We start from the raw sequence: 18308 nt of genomic DNA, 5'->3' as shown, positions 1-18308 counted from the left end.
AAGCCTAGGTGAGTTCTGTTAAACTAAAAGCGGAGGAATTTAGAGTAGCTAAGAGTAGTGGGCGAGAAGAGGATTGGGAGAGGTTTAAATGTCAACAAAGATTGACAAAGAAGTTGATAAAGAAGGGTAGGAGAAACTATGAAGCTGGGCTAGCGCTTAATATAAAAAGGGATAGCAAGAGTTTTTATAAATATATAAAAGGAAGAGACTGGCTAGGGTGAATGTTGGTCCTTTAGAGGATGAGAAAGGGGACCTAGTGGTAGGGGATGGGGATATGGCTAAGGTATTGAATAACTTTTTTGTTTCTGTCTTCACGGAGGAGGACGTGAATAATTTGCCGGGTGTTAGCAATGGAAAGGTGGTAGGACTGGAGGGTCTTAATGACATTACTGTTACTAGAGAGGTGGTGCTCGACAGACTGGAGGGACTGATTGTGGACAAGTCCCCAGGACCGGATGGAATGCATCCGAGGGTTCTGAAAGAAATGGCGGAGGTGATAGTGGATGCCTTGGTTATTTTCCAGACGTCGCTGGATTCCGGGGAAGTGCCGGATGATTGGAAAACCGCTAATGTTACGCCGTTGTTTAAGAAGGGTGCCAGGCGAAAGGCGGGGAATTATAGGCCGGTTAAGTTTAACGTCTGTGGTAGGTAAAATGTTAGAATCTGTCATTAAGGAGGAAATTGCGAGGCATCTTGAAGGGAATTGCTTGATAGAGCAGACGCAGCACGGTTTCATGAAAGGGAAGTCGTGTCTGACAAATTTACTGGAGTTCCATGAGGATGTGTCTAGGGCGGTGGATAGAGGAGAGCCGGTGGATGTGGTCTTTCTAGATTTTCAGAAGGCGTTTGACAAAGTACCTCACAAGAGGTTATTGCAGAAGGTCGAGGGACATGGAGTTGGGGGTAGGGTGTTAGCGTGGATTGAGGATTAGTTGTCAAATAGGAGGCAGAGAGTGGGGGTCAATGGGTGCTATTCGGATTGGCGGATGGTGACTAGTGGAGTGCCCCAGGGGTCGGTGCTGGGGCCTCAGCTTTTTACCATTTATATAGATGATCTGGAGGAGGGAACCGAGTGTATGGTGTCGAAATTTGCTGATGACACCAAGATTGGTGGAACGGCAAATTGTGCGGAGGGTGTGGAGAGTCTGCAGAAGGATCTAGATAGGCTGGGCGAATGGGCCAGGAAATGGCAAATGGAATTTAATGTTGGCAAGTGTGAGGTGGTCCACTTTGGTAGGAAGAATGGTAGGAAGGACTATTACTTACGGGGCGAAAAACTGCAGCAGGCGACGGTGCAGAGGGACCTCGGGGTCCTTGTGCACAAGTCGCAAAAACCCAGCTTGCAGGTGCAGCAGGTGGTCAGGAAGGCGAATGGGATGCTGGCCTTCATAGCGAGGGGGATTGAATATAAAAGTAGGGAGGTCTTGCTGCAGCTGTATAGGGCATTGGTGAGGCCGCAGCTGGAGTACTGTGTGCAGTTTTGGGCGCCGCACCTGCACAAAGATATTTTGGCCTTGGAGGGAGTGCAGAGGAGGTTTACTAGGCTGATACCGGAGTTGAGGGGGTTGAGCTATGAGGAGAGGCTGAATAAACTGGGCTTGTACTCGTTAGAGTTTAGAAGAATGAGGGGAGATCTCATTGAGACGTACAAGATGATGAATGGGATGGATAGGATAGAGGTGGAGAGACTCTTCCCGCTCAAAAAAGACAGTAGGACTAGGGGGCACAGCCTCAAGATAAAAGGGGGGCGGTTTAGAACGGAGTTGAGGAGGAACTTCTTCACTCAAAGGGTGGTGAATCTCTGGAATTCTCTGCCCGTTGAAGTGGTGGAGGCTGCCTCACTAAATATTTTTAAGACGCGGGTTGATGGGTTTTTGATAAGAGAGGGGATTAAGGGTTATGGGGAGAGGGCGGGAAAGTGGAACTGAGCCACTTCAGATCAGCCATGATCTTATTGAATGGCGGGGCAGTCTCGAAGGGCTAGATGGCCTACTCCTGCTCCTATTTCTTATGTTCTTATGTTCTTTGAAAATGTGACTGAACACATTGACGAAGGAAGAGCGGTGGATGTGGTTTACATGGACTTCAGCAAGGCGTTTGATAAGGCCCCCCATGCAAGACTTCTTGAGAAGGTGAGAGGGCATGGGATCCAAGGGGCTTTGGCTTTGTGGATCCAGAACTGGCTTGCCTGCAGAAGGCAGAGAGTGGTTGTGGATGGGTCTTTTTCTGCATGGAGGTCAGTCACCAGTGGAGTGCCCCAGGGATCTGTTTTAGGACCCTTGCTGTTTGTCATTTTCATAAATGACCTCGATGAGGAAGTGGAGGGATGGGTTAGTAAGTTCGCCGACGATACGAAGGTTGGTGGTGTTGTGGATAGTCTGGAGGGATGGCAGAAATTGCAGTGTGACATAGATGGGATGCAAGAGTGGACGGAGAAGTGGCAGATGGACTTCAACACGGATAAATGTGTAATGGTCCATTTTGGCAGGACCAACAGGATGCAGAATTACAATATCAAGGGTAGGAGTCTTAGCTGGGTTGAAGAGCAGAAGGATCTTGGGGTCCGGGTCCATAGGACTCTTAAATCGGCCTTGCAGGTGGAGGATGTGGTCAAGAAGGCGTATGGTGTACTGGCCTTCATTAATCGAGGGATTGAGTTTAGGAGTCGGGAGGTAATGCTGCAACTTTATAGGACCCTTGTCAGGCCCCACTTGGAGTACTGTGTGCAATTCTGATCGCCTCACTACAGGAAGGATGTGGAAGCTATTGAGAGAGTGCAGAGGAGATTTACAAGGATGTTGCCTGGATTGGGAGGCATGCCTTATGAAGATAGGTTGAGGGAGCTAGGTCTCTTCTCCCTGGAGAGATGACGGTTGACAGGTGACCTGATAGAGGTTTATAAAATGTTGAGAGGAATAGTTAGGGTGAATTCTCGGAGGCTATTTCCCTGGGCTGAAGTGGTCGCTACGAGAGGACACAGGTTTAAGGTGCTGGGAAGCAAGTACAGAGGAGATGTTAGGGGAAAGTTTTTCACTCAGAGGGTGGTGAGTGAGTGGAATGGCTGCCATCGGTGGTGGTAGAGGCGAACTCGCTGGGGTCTTTTAAAAGACTTCTGGATGAGTATGGGATCTAATGGCATTGGAAGTTACAGATAGTTCTATGGCTTGGTAAGTATAGCTGTGATCGGCGCACCTTGTGGGCCGAAGGGCCTGTTTGTGCTGTAGTGTTCCATGTTCTATGAAAGATTTCATCCTATGGTTTGGTCTCTTCACAGTAAATAGTTCAGTATTAACATGCAATTGAAACCACATTTAATTGCAATTCAATATGTTTAACTGTTTGGTAGCCCCATTAATAACACTAATTGGTGATGCATTGGGAATACATCATTGACATGTTTCTGTTATTAACATTTTTGCAGCACTGGGTGTTAGGAATGCCATTACATGCTTGCTGTCTGGCATTTAAAAATTGAAGGTTGCATGCCCTATTGCAAAAGGAATTGATGCATTATGTAAAGTAAGGTGTTTGAAAAATTGAGAAAAAAATCTTCCAGTGGAACTTGTGACAATGTGCCGTGTGTGCTGTTGCCATTTTCCTCCATTCTTTCCCCACTTGAAGTTAACTAATTGGAAACTGTGGAAATATTGCAGGGATCCAACAGCAAAATACTAAATTGACCCTGGGAAAGCAAGAAGGGTCTTGATGTGGAAATATAGGGAGTATGCAAAGAAAAACATACATTACTCATGTTTATTCTACATTGTTTACTCTTGCCTTTGGTATCCCACTTCTTAGAGTAAAAAACATTGACCTGCCTTTGTGTCGTTCATCCAGCAACAACTGGTTAGAGTTGCCTATAAAAGGCAACGGAGCATGAATAACAGTCAAGGTTGTGCTTTGAAACTAGATCCAGTAAATGGGACTGCTACTTGATCCATGTTACATTTCCAAGGTTAATTTGTGTGTTGCATACAGTGCCCATCAAGACATGGATTATACTGATACAAAAGATGTTTCTATCCCACTGTAAGTTGTTTGTGAATAAAGACAGCTCCCATAAACTTTGCTACGTTTAAATTCAGCTTGAAATATCATTTTAAGTTTACTGCGATTTTTTTGTTGTTTGATGCTTGTACAAGTTTGATTAATGTAGTCACAGCAAGTTGAAGCTGAAAATTTTGAGCAATGATCTTCAGCATTTCAAATGTAACTAAATTCTTTACTTGGTTATAGTGAACTTAGTGCTGAAAATTGTTAGTTGGGAAATATTTTGAACAATAGGAACTAAATCAACTTTGTTTATTTTGTATTTGAAATATTCTGTATTTTGTTGATTTGCAGTGTGCTAAGGTAAGTTCCTTTTAAATCCATCCAAGTACCTGGATTTTCCTAACATTTACTTCCCATTTTGAGTGGTTTCTGTCCACATTGAAATGTTCATGATGGAAATTTGTCATCTTTAACATTTTCTGCCAATACTGTGTTTGAAATGTTACACATGAAGTAGTAGGATGGTTTCAAGTGCAACATAATATACTGTCTTGTTCGTTGATTGCAGTATGCAAAGTGGAAAAGTTAACAAAATTTTTAAAAAACCTTTGTGCTACTCTGTTGGATACAGTATTCTTTGGTGTATGCCAGAATTATTTGTCTTTTCTCACCTCCAAAGACGAGTATCCAGTGGGATCCAATTCTCAGGGGAGCCTCCTCATATTATAATTTGATTTTTTGATTTGATTGCTTTTCACTGTATATTAATACGTGTGATAACAAACATTGTTTCTTACATGATATACAGACAAAGCATATCGCCTATAGAGAAGGAAAGGAGAGAATGCTGAATGTAGTGTAAAAGTCATAGCTAGGGTGTAGAGAAAGATCAACTAAGTATGAGGTAGTCCCATTTAAAAATCTGATGGCAGCAGAGAGCATAAGAACAGGGAGCAGGAGAGGGCCATCTGGCCCCTCGAGCCTGCTCCACCTTTCAATAATATCATGGCTGATCTTATCGTGGACTCAGCTCCACTTACCTGCCCACTCACCATAGTCCTTTATTCCTTTACTGTTCAAAAATATATCTATCCTTGCCTTAAAAATATTCAATGAGATAGCCTCAACTGCTTCACTGGGCAGGGAATTCCACAGATTCACAACCCTTTGTGTGAAGAAGTTCCTCCTCAACTGAATCCTAAATCTGTTCCCCCTTATTTTGAGACCATGCCCCCTAGTTCTAGTTTCACCCGCCAGTGGAAACAACTTCTTTGCTTCTATCTTATCTGTTCCCTTCATAATCTTATATGTTTCTATAAGATCTCCCCTTATTCTTCTGGATTCCAATGAGTATAGCCCCAGTCTACTCAATTTCTCCTCATAAGCCAACCCTCTCAACTCCAGAATCATTTCCAGGAGAAAGCTGTTCTTGAGTTGGTTGGTACGTGACCTCAGGTTTTTGTATCCTTTTCCCTGACAGAAGAAGATGGAAAAATGTGTGCCTGGAGTGCATGGGGCCCTTAATTATGCTGGCTGCTTTTCCAAGGCAGCGGGAAATGTAGACAGAGTCAATGGATGGGAGGCTGGTTTATCTTGACAATAGATGATCCATTAGGCTCAGGGCAGAGCAAGACAAATTGAAGGATCCTGCTTTGGATACCACGTAGTGTATACTACCAGTCTGGAATATGTTAACAGCAAGTTAATAATCACTCGTATCTATGTACATATTTACAGTAGAAAATACAGGTATGGAACTGACCCTGTTCTGGGTCAGTTATGTCCACCTCCAGACTGACCCTATCTCCGGATCAGGCATTGGCTTACATCACTCTGTTGGTGGTGCTGTACTCAGTTCCACATTAACTCTTTACATACCAGTGCCTTTACTGCACAAGTGAGTGCAAAGGTTGCATTGCCAAAATGAATTCATCCAAATCAGGAAATCAAGGCTAGTAAGTCCTAAAGGTAACCTATTAAGATTAAGTGGCTTCTTATTGCCTTTGTTGAAGACACTTATACACCTTACATGATTTTTCTTTTTGCTCACATCAGTGGGTAGGAAAATTCGGCATGAGTGTAACGGGTGACCAATTTGACGCCATCAGTTTGCACCCTTGCCAAACTTGAAAGTTACCTGCTTTAAAATTCAAACATAAAGTCATAAACAACTTTGAAAATCTATTTTACTTTACCTCAGAGTTTAACAGAAATGAAGGAGTGGATAGGATAAACTGGATGGTTGCACATATGTAGGTCCAAAGAGTCAAAAGTTAAGAAATGGATGGTTGATCCTTTAACTTAGTTCAGTTTAAATTGCTGTGTGTCAGATTGCTTTGAAAGATATTGCAAACTGTTTAGTAGCTGTTTGCAACATTTTACATTTTACATTTGCCATTGCCAATATAACAAGAGAAGTAACTAAATTTTGCATATTACACTATGTAAAAACTAGTAGAAACTGACCGGCAAATACTGCCACAATTCCCCAAAAGTCAGCAAGTCGAGAATACTCCGTAACTAAATCTGTGAAGAGTGAAAACAAGTAGTTGCCGGAGCTTAAAACTGCATGTATACCCAAAGTTGAGTTCTGATGAAACCTAGGGCCTGGATGGGATTGTTGTTGCACAGGCTCAGTGGGCTGAATGGATTCCTTTTGCACTGCAGTGATTCAATAGTTGTACTCTATGAAAAGGTTTTCAATCTGAAATGTTAACTATTTCCATAGATGCTGCTCGACTTGGTGTGTATCTCCAGCATTTTCCGTTTTTACTCCATGTTCCTTCACTTATAAGGAATAAAAATAAATCCTTGAAAGCATGAAGAGTAAAATCTAAATTTTGAAGTCACAAAATTAATGATCTGTTTCTTGGGAGAGGGATTGATGCAAGTATGATACTCTGGAAATTTTTAAATTTTTTATGGTGAATTCCAGGCAATAAAGAAATGAGGAGTCAGTCTTTCTTGCCATCAGAGCACTTAATGGAATACTTTTGAAATGCAGCCACTTGTTTTATAAGCAAATATGACAATCAAATTGCCAAACACAAGATCCCACAAACAGCAATGTTACTGATAACCAGTTAATCTACTTTGCTGTTCTTGATTGAAGGAGAAATGTTAACCTCTCGGTTAGTTTGATTTAGTTTAATTGTTTAGTCAAAAAGATTGACACAGATGAACAACATGAAATCCTAATTAGCAGGTGTGAATTTGAAATGACTAAATATTACAAGTTTATTTATTAGTGTAACAAGTAGGCTTACATTAACACTGTAATGAAGGTACTGTAAAAAATCCCTTAGCCGTCACACTCCGACACCAGTTCAGGTAGGAATTTAGGGAGAATTTAGCATAGTCAATGCACCTAACTAGCACATCTTTCAGACTAGTGGGAGGAAGTCTGAGCAGCTGAAGGTAAGTACGTCTTTACAGAACAGTACATAATTAAACTGGCACTAAAATCAAAATACAATTGAGGCTGGGAATATGAAATAAATACAGAAAATATTCAGCTGGTGTGGCAGTATCTCGGGAAAGAGAAACAGCTAATGTTTCAGGATGATTATTAATTATTAGATAAGCAAACTTTCTTTGCATAACTAAAATGCTTCATGTCAAAATAATTAGAATTTTAGCATGGCTAGGCTGATTGCTTAAAATTCAGGCTCATTTCCATCTTCACTGCTTGGCTAGTAACCAACAAAAAGAACAGATCATCCACTTGTAGCACTCCTGTGTGAAGCATCATGGAATGTTTCAGTGTTAAAGGCTTTATTAAATGAAAGTTGTCATAGAACCAGCCCAATTTTCATCCCCTTTGAAATCAATGGAAAAGAAAATTGTGTAGGTTAAGTATGCTTTGCGGTTACCACCTATGCACAGAATTGAAAATTGCCTCCAAATTTAGCAAGTCTACCTACATAAGTAGCAATAATAACTGGTTTTCGCTGCAGTATCCTGGTAGTTGATTAAATTGTGTTGAGAAATTCTGGAAACTGTTGATAAAATGTAATATTTATTGTTGGTAATTAAATCCATTTTTTAAAATCACTATTTCTTCCTTTTCAACAAAAGTTGCATTTCTATTTAATCACTAAATATAGTTTAATGGTAAAAGAATGAAGAGTGCTTTCATTTGTTTCTTAGATGCTGAAACTCTCTGTATGTGTGGAATGTTAACAGACATCTTCTACAGGAAGTAGTGCATCTTGTACTCCCCAGGAACCTTTTTTAGTAAGATGTAAGATGCAGGTCCTGTATTTGTTTAAGTCTGTTGTGCTTTAGAAAGAGGCTTGTGATTGGTCTGCTAGATGGAGATTGAATGCCAGAAGGCTTGAAGGTTCTTGCATTGAAACTAAGTGCGAGTAGTGAAAAGTGGGAGAGCGTATACGACGTAAGTGACTTTTTTGAACAACAGATACATAACTTGCAAAAGGGAAGAAGAAAAGATCGATGTCCAAGCCATTGTAACAAGTTTTGATACTGTAAAGTAGAAAGATACGGAACATCTCAAGAACAGGCTATAAATCTTACAAACACTTCAACAAAGAGCTTGTTTGTGCTTGAGGAACACCATAGTGAACGTGAGTAATCTCTTTTGTTTAATAAATTTACAGTATATTCATGAATAAACCATCAGCTAGGTAATGGCATTTGAAGACAATTTTAAAGTAGCAGTTGGAAAACAACTTTATCATGCTGGCATTGCTTGGAGTTATTTGGTGCTTATTAGCATTTGCCTCAAACTTAAATTAGTATTAGACAATGAGAAAGACAAGTTAACCTCAAGAATTTGGTTGTCTTTGGGTAAACATTAGTCTCTTTAACGCAATCCTACAGAACTTCTGGCAGCACTTTGCAAAAAACTGTTTGAATTTTCTGACCATTACTGTTCCTCACATTAACGAAAAGCAGCTGTGACAATCCGCAAGTGAAATTTGCATTGTCAGTTGTGATTGTAGTAAAATACTCCCAAACTAAAATGTATTTCATTGCTCTATTTTGGAAGACATACTTGCTAGTTTAAAATAGTGTCATGAATAGTACTCTATTTTCCCCATCTCTCTTTCTCCTGTTGGTATTGAGTTGTTGTGAAAAGTAATTGAGAATTATCAACAAAAGTATATATCAGGCAATATACATGTGAATTAAATTTCCTGTGATGTTGTATTTCCAGGATTGCAGAAAAGCTATTTTTTTTTTGACAAATCAGATTTTGAAGTTTAACTGGTTTTAATTAAAGTATTCTACTAATGTATGTTTGAATATTTGTGAATAGTTTAAAAAAAATAATAATGTGCTGTAAAAGATTTTAAATTTATTAAACATGGATCACGTGGAATGAGTAGGGTAAGACTTAAGCCCTTCGCATTTGTATTATACTTGCAATAATTTTGAGCATAATTCCTTGTGTACCTTTTCTTTTATCATTGTTACAGAATTGTCTGGTAGTTATTTAAGTTTGTTAATTAGATTAATATTCTTATGCAGCATGAAAGCATGATAGAAAAACGATAAACTGGCCCAATTCACAAGGTATAACTGTCCTTCTTGTGTTCTTTTAATTGTTTTTCCTCTATTCAGACTCAGTCTTGTTTGCCTCCTTAGTGCCTCTTAATCAACAGAGGATGAATAGGCACTTTTCACCCTTTACCCAGGCTTCTTGAGATTAACAAAAGTGAACACCAGAGTATTAATAACCATGACTTTAACAAGGGGATTTAGATATTTGCTCTTTTAACTATATGCCCAAATTCAAATGCAAATGCCTTCCTGCACCATTGAAGAAATTTTGTGTAAATTAGTACAGAATTTTAACCATTTCCCTCCAAATAGTTACAGTGCATCGGAAATCTTTTTAAATGCATACATCAAAGAAGCAATTAGTGATAAACTGGCTATGTAGCATGAAGAGATTTTGCATTAAAATAGATGATCCTGGATAGATATTTTTAACTAGTGCAATCCCGATTCAAACTAGCTGTAAACTCACTTGAGTAGAATTATGCACTGGGGGTACACAGGAACTGTACCTATGAAAGTTAGGCACAAACAAATTTGAAATGTTCACATTCCTATAATGAGAGCAGAAAAGTGAAAATAGACAGTGGTCAATCAGTATCTGTTTACAGACAATCTGGGCTTGAGAAAAGCCAGAAGATGCAAGGTGGCCGATGGTTGAGACTGGTTGGCTCACAGGATGACATGTGACTAATGGAGTTGATGAGAAATCCATAAAATTTGCTTTTGTGGCATGTCACTTGGTTTTGGAATGTGGGGTGTGAGACCACAGTTTGCCTAATAGTTTACATATACTACATACTTATCATGAATTTAGGGTATATGATAGATTGTATAACTTATGTAATTTTCTCAAATTTATGTTTATCTGTTAAGGTATAGTTGAGGTGAAGGATTAGTGTGATTTGTTTCGTTTATTGGTGTTTGTATTGAAATCTTTCCTTTTTTTTGTCTGTGTAATATAGTGCATTTTCTTCTTGTTTATTATTTTGTTAAGAGCTCACCAGACTCTTGTGGATCCATTCAATAACTGCAGCTCTCCATGATTTCTTCATAAAAAAAATCTATCAAACAAGGTTTCACTCTGGGTAGTACCAGCAGCTGAGATCTTAACACTCCTGACTTGTGCCTTATCGATAGTGGACAGGCTTTGAGGAATGTTATGATCACAGTATGGTCCCAGAATGAAAACCTGCTCAATAAACCAAAACTTTAATTTCTTTGTGTAGAGACATGGAAGAAGAGAATCACAGGATTGCCAATTAACTTTTAACAAAAGAATAAAGCTTTAGTTTGATTATGAGACAATACACTTTTGCCCCACCTATATCTTCACAGATATACACAGATTTTTAAGGGTAACACAAGTTACAAAATATATCTTGTACCAAGACATTCTCGGTAAGACCACAAAGAACTACAAAAGATCGTGAATGTAGTCCAATCCATCATGCAAACCAGCCTCCCTTCCATTGACTCTGTCTACACTTCCCACTGCCTCGGCAAAGCAGCCAGCATAATTAAGGACTGCACGCAGCCCGGATGTTCTCTGTTTCACTTCAGGAAAAAGACACAAAAGTCTGAGGTCACATACTAACCGACTCAAGAACAGCTTCCCTGCTGCTGTCAGACTTTTGAATGGCCTAACTTTGCATTAAGTTGATCTTTCTCTACACCCCAGCTATGACTGTAACACAACCTTCTACACTCTTTCATTTCCTTTTCTATGAACAGTATATTTTGTCTGTAAGAAACAATACTTTCACTGTATATGAAAATAGTAAATCAAATCAAAGTACACAGTCTTTGTAAACCAACAGGCCAACTGTGATCAGACACATCCCACTTTGAAACCAAGTGCAAGATACCACCAAATGCAATGTTTGTGGATTTATCATCCAATCCTCCCCACACTGGAACTGTGATTTCCATACGTGTTTGCAAACTTTGCTTTCAAAAAACATGTCCTAGAGTCTTCTCCCAAAGCAATACTTTCTCTAGGTTGTCTTCACCAAGGATCTACTTCCAGGATTTCAATCTCTCTTCTCAGTATTCTTCTGCCTTGGATGGTGACATGCATTCAAGCTTCCTCACAATTTCTCAGGTACCCAACAATGCCAACAAAACATTGCTCTATTAAGGCATCACCAACATTAGGATTATTTCAGCTACCCAGCTTCTTCCTAGCCAATTTCATCAAGTATGCTCCTTTCAGCTCTGACTTTAACTAGCACTTTGTCTCTCTGGTCCGTTCCTAACCACGTTCAAATTCCGGTTCTTTTGTCTCTGATACTTCAGTCTTTCAGTGATCTCTCTTTCATTCTCTAGTTCCTGGAGCTATCTTCTGGGACTTGCTTTCTGCCCTTTACTCCATTGTCCTGCCTCTCTGCTGGCTGTTTCTGAGACCTTTCTTTTCAGGTATCTAGCTCCAAGTAAATCACAAGTGCTCATGCATTTCAATGTGAGCCCCTGGTTGCTAAGTAACAGTCTAGTCTTTCTTTAAACTCTGTTTTTAATGTTGTAAACCCAATACAATGCAGGCACAGTTTAAAATGAAACCAAACCTATAGACACATTTGGTTTATATGAGCTAACTGAAGTTTTAACCCTTCCTTAGTACACAACTGCAGAAAATCCAAATTAAGTTTGAATTTATACTATCTTTCCAATACTCAAAACTACAGATATAGATTACCTTAAGTTAACTTTATTTCCTGCAGAAATCAGGAGGTGAGTTAATCACAGCAGGATTACCAGCCTCTGACCAGCACTCAATGCCACAATTTTTACTTTAGCCCAGTTAACCTAGCCAATGGTAACGCACCAGGATATTGGAGGAAGGGAATTCAAGAATGGTAATGTTATTGAATGTCAAGGGGAGATGGTTAATTCACTCTTGTTAAAGATTGTCATTGCCTAGTGCAAATGTCACTTGCCATTAATAAGCTCAAACCTGAACATTGTCCAGGTCTTAATGCATAGGAATATAGATTGTTCCAGTAATTGAGGAGATGTGAATGGTACTGAACACTGCAATCATCAGCAAGCATCTCTACTTTTGAACTCATGATGGAAAGAACATCATTGATGAAGCAGCTGAAGGTGGTTGGGCCTTGATGAACTCCCGTGGCAATGTTCTATGGCTGAGATGATTAACCTCCAACAACCAAAACTATCTTTCTTTGTGTTAGGTATGAATCCAATTAATGGAGAGTGGTTACCCTGATTCCCAGTGACTTCAGTTTGGCTATGGCTCCTTGATGTCACACATAGTGAATTACTGCCTTCATGTCAAAGGCAGTCACTCTCACTTCTAGAGTTCAACTCTTTTGTCCACGTTTGGACCAAGACTGTAATGAGGTCAAGAGCTGACTCACTCTGACATAAACCAAATCGAGCATTGGTGAGTGTAATATTGACTACACTTTCTATTTCTTTGCTGATGATCGAGAGTAGATTGATGGGGCAGTAATTGGTTGGATTGGTTTTATCTGGGATATAATCTGGTCAATTTTCCTGGTTGGTAGACACCAATGTTGAAGCTGTAGAAGAACGACTTGGATTGGGGTATAGTTAGTTCTAGAGCATAAATTTTCAGTACTATTGCAAGGATAATGTCAAAGTCAGTAGCTTTTGCTGTATCCAGTGCCTTTAGTGACTTTTGATATCACACATTCAACCTCCAGAGGAAGCTGAAATGGATCAGCCACTCGGCATTCCTGCCTGAAGTTTGTTGCAAATGCTTCAGGCTTATCTTTTGCATTAATACGGTAGACTCCCTCATCTTTGAGGATAGGGATGTTTATGGAGCCTCTTCCTCCTGTGAATAAATTGTCCACCATTCTTCACCACTGGGGATGTGGCAGGGCTGCAGAACTTGGATCTAATCCATTGGTCATCAATCACTTAGCACTGCCTATCACTTGCATGCCTATTTGGCATGCAAAAGTCCTGTCATACAGCTTCACCAGGTTGACATCTAATTTTTAGGTATGCCTGGTTGTGTTACTGGTAGACCTCCCTGAACTCTTCATTAAAACAGGGATGGTCCCCTGGCTTGATGGTAACGTTAGAGTGGAGGATATTTAGGCTACAAGGCTACAGGTTGTTGCTGTACACGATTCTCTACCTGCTGATAACCCACAATGCCTCATAGATGCCCAGTTTTGATTGCAAGATTTGTTCTAAATCTATCCCATATGGCATGGTGATAAGTGTCACATATCACAATGGAAAATATCCTCAATGAGAAAGTGGGACTTGTCTCTACAAGGACTGTGTAATGGTCACTCTTATAGTGACAGTTATAATGGTGACTACAGGGTTAAGTAGGTTTTTCTGTCTTGTTGATTCCTTCACCACATGAGCCAGTCGAGCAACTATATCCTTTAGGACTTAGCCAGCTCATTTAGTAGTGTGCTACAGAGCCACTCTTGGGGATGGACATAGAAGACCTGTACCCAGAGTATCTTCTGTGTCCTTGAAACCCTTGTGGAAGTTTATGGAACTTTTCCCCATGCTTCCCTATGGTTCGTGGCACCACTGAGCTGCTGTGAACAACATCTTGTTCAAAAGACTTCTCAAACTGGAAAGTCTGAAATGTCCACTTCCACAATAAAGTTGGAAAAACTTGGATCGTGTGATATGGGCTCATGATTGGCCTTCTTTTTCATGCTGATCAACATTACCAGCAGTGAGAATAGGGGCAGAAATCCCACCAATTCTTTGCCCATCCAATGTGGTTCAGCCCAGGTCAGGCAGACAGATCTGGTCCAGCATGTTTGGAGGGTCTCATGCCCCTCTGACTGTATTGCATCCCTTCCATCTCTTCCACCAAAACTTCGAGTTCAAAGTGGGAAAATCGGCGTGCCGGTAATCTGTCATCGTCAAGCATTCTTGACTTTTTTTTCAAGCCAATCATACTTCTAGAACAATTCCCAGCACCTACTGCTGGGAATATACAGGCTAAGTTTAATTGGTGTGAATTAGTAATAATATTGGACCCTCTCCTGATAGGTACATGAAGTGAACAGCATGAGCAGAAATTATTAGCATGAGTAAACAGCATGATACTTTGCCTGTATTCTACTCAGCAGGCCAAATGTGCATTATAATCCTGATGTCTTTTAACATAGTGATAACTAAATTCCAAGAGCTTTAGTTCATAGAATCCCTACAGTGCAGAAGGAGGCCATTTGGCCCATTGACACTGCAACAAAGACAATCTCACCTTATCCTTGTAACTCTGTGTATTTAACCTGCTAATCTCCCTGACACTAAAGGACAATTTAACGTGGCCAAACCACCTAACCTGCACATTGCTGCAGTTCTTGCCCTTTGCTGAGTATCTTCACTTGTACAATAGTTGAATATGATACTTAAAATCAGCACTGTTCAGCTCTGAAAATAAGTAAAAATCAACCAGGGATCCTGCTACTGATCTGTTTTAAGTACGTTTTGTTTGTGACCATGCTGGATAAGTTGGACGTGACTTAACGATTTTCACGGTGCATGGATTGCTGACGCCTGGTATTGAGACTGACGTGAAGAACTTGAGCCTCTTGGACACGGTATTAGAGGTGATGTGGATCAATATTTCAGCAAGAGTCTTCAGGAGTGCAAGGGAAAAAACTATGGGTAAAAATAGGAATTTAGTTTACTTGTTTGTAAAGTAAAATTATAAAAATAATATTAAAATTACTCCCATGTATAGCAACTGCACTTAATACAGCTTTGAGGTTATGGAATAAATACTGTTTGTCTTGAGGGGTGCCAGACAGTGCCTTTCTTTGCAGGGACAGGTCAAAGTGAAATTGGCTTAAAAACACATTTTTCATGCATTATTATAAGGGTATGGATATTTAAAACTGCACTCACTTAATGATATGGTATGATAGAAATATTTTACTTTTTTTTACACAATATCATGATTTACAAAACAAGTTTTACAAGGTCAAAATACTTACTATGATTTGGGAGCACAGCTAGGATGATTTTTCTAGTGAATCAATGAAACTTATCTTAAAACTTTAGTGTTATTTCATTCATAACTTCTTTGGGTGTTTGTTTTCCAGGAATTCCTTTTGTTAAATAGCTGCAGTGCTCATATTGTCCAAAAGATGGAGGAGTAGCATTAGTTATTACAAATAAACCATTCATTCATTTTCTCTTGAATATCCTATGCAGCACACATAAATTAGAAAGAATGACCTCTGTTACTTATCTGTCATCTTCATTTTGTTGTTTCACTCCACGATTCTTTTGCTGATATTTACTTTATCTTTACTTTTCTTCAGCTTCTTTTTCCCTAATAATGCATTTTGTTCCTTTGTCATCTTTTGTGTCACATGTATCTTTTCCTTTCTTATTACTTTTGTGATGAAATGTGATGTATGATCTGGAGAGGAGACCATAACAATTTTTTCAGTGAGTATTGGGGAAATAATGTGAGCATCAATAACTTCTTATTCCTGCCCTCATGGTATTTCCTCGAACACTCCATTCACCTCTGTTCCATTTTCCATCACACCCTTTCACAACAACAAAGATGTTTAATCTGAAAAGAAAAGCTTAGCCTGCTTTCAAATTTCTTATTTTTTGTACTTGGCTTTAATTGGACTATTCACATTTTTAGAAAATGTATACAAAGTATGGATAAGGCAATTGGAAGCTGGTTGGTTTGCTTTAAAAGTAAATGCATGTGTTTTTGACTAAAGAACTAAAGGATGAAGAAAGTCTCCCCCTCCCTCCAGCATACTTTCTAAATGTTATAGCACACCACATTAACACTTAGATTATTATGTACAGAATATGCTTGCTATTTAAAATATATTGGCAAATCTTTCACTCCATTGCTCATGAGAGATAGATATCACTCTTCCTCTCCCCCAGCATGTTTTTGGACTTCATTCTCCAACCACCAAACTCTATTCCTCACACAACTTTCTACCCTGAACATCAATGCCTCCATGTTCTCCTATGTTCTTTCACTACCCCCTCAGTGTCCATTCCTTTTCCTCTTCAGTATTCCTCCCTTTTATTTTCCTATCCCAAACATCCAAACTTTTACTCATTCTGACACTTTCCTTGCCTTGTTTGTTCCTGATGTTCTGCATTCCTATCCTATCTTCCTCTTTCAAAACACTCACCATTTATTTGTGTCTCTTCATATTGAACCACCATACATTATTCTGTGCCTTTTGTCCAACCACTTTTCCTAACTTTCGTTTAAAGTCCATTTCATCCTACAGTGCCAGCAATAAATGGCCAATATCTCCTGTATCTGAAGACTTTTTGCTCTTCTTTCCTAAGCACCTATTCTGTTGTACTCTGGTACCAGCAACAACCCAACACACACACACACACACACACACACACACACACACACACACACACACACACACACACACACACACACACACACACACACACACACACACACATTGCCTTTTACCTTGCTGTTCACTCCAGTCCACTGTATTAGTGCTTTTTAGTGCTTTCTATATCTTTAGAACCATAAACATCTTCCTTTTACTCTGACCATAAGAATGCAAAGGAGAAACAATAAATACTTAAGCTAAAAATCAGATAATGATCATCAGGACTTGATTTTCTTTACAAAGACATGATAGAAAGCACTGAACTGTATTGTAGAACACTGCTGTAAGTCCCAGAGCACCACCCAATGAAACAGAATTTCATGTATTTCAGAACTGCAGATCAGTGAGTGACCTGAAAGTAGCATATCTTTATTGTTAAAAAACAGCATTTCTTGCAATTCACCTTGGGCAAAGCCAAGAGAAATTTGCTGGTCTATATTATTACACTAATCAGGGGAGGCAGCGGAGTAGTGTGTTGTCACCAGTAATGTTCTGAGGATCTGGGTGTGAACGCCACTATGGCAGATGGGTTAAATTTGAATTTCATAAAAATTTGGAATTAAAAAGTCTAAATGATGAAACCATTGTTGATTGTTGTAAAAAGCCGATCTGGTACACTAATGCCCTTTAGGAAGGCAAATCTGCCTGCCAACATATGATTCCAGATCCATCCATCTCTCAAATGGCTCAGCAAGCCCTCAGTTCAGAGATGAAATACTGGCCCCTCTTGCGATGCCCACATCCACTTAATAAAAAAAAGTAAACTATGTTCCACCAATATATGAATAAACACTAAGCTTTTTTTTGCTGGGTGTTTAGTTTTGCAAATTAAATAATAATATCAATGATAAATTAAATCAAATGAACTACATAAATTCTGCATCTTTGTATTTTCCCAAATTTAAATGTAGAACATATTTAAACTCTTCCATTTCTGGACAGATAACAATGCACCCTGTATATTTAATTACTTTGATCTGATATGGCACAAAGTCTATGCTCATCGTGCCTGTTTTTGAGTGCTCTGAGAGAGAGCCCTCAAAAATAAGCACTATGAGTGCACTTAAAGTTTAAAGCTTATTTATTAGTCATAAATAAGGCTTATATTAACACGTATTGATCAGTTTGTTAGCTCCCCTCAATTTTAGGCCCACTGCTGAGGCCTGTCGCCTGTGAACTGCTGGCTGTATACTACAATCATGCTAATGGACAGGCATTACAAAAGTTTTTATGTTTCCTGAATCACATTCAGCTTGTATGGGATAATTATTTATTGGGAATACTGCACCTGTTTTCATGGTTGTCCACTTATATTTCCATTAATTAATGGAGTTTAATCTGTTTATTCTGTCTGCTGCTGTCTCCTTATCTAAAAATAAATTTTGTTGATTAGAATTCTTGCTGGCCAAGGAT

This window comes from Carcharhinus amblyrhynchos, chromosome 25 (assembly GCF_965287045.1).
Source record: "Carcharhinus amblyrhynchos chromosome 25, sCarAmb.v2.hapA, whole genome shotgun sequence".
Taxonomy (NCBI): Eukaryota; Metazoa; Chordata; class Chondrichthyes; order Carcharhiniformes; family Carcharhinidae; genus Carcharhinus; species Carcharhinus amblyrhynchos.
Note: the sequence above shows the minus strand (reverse complement) of the source record.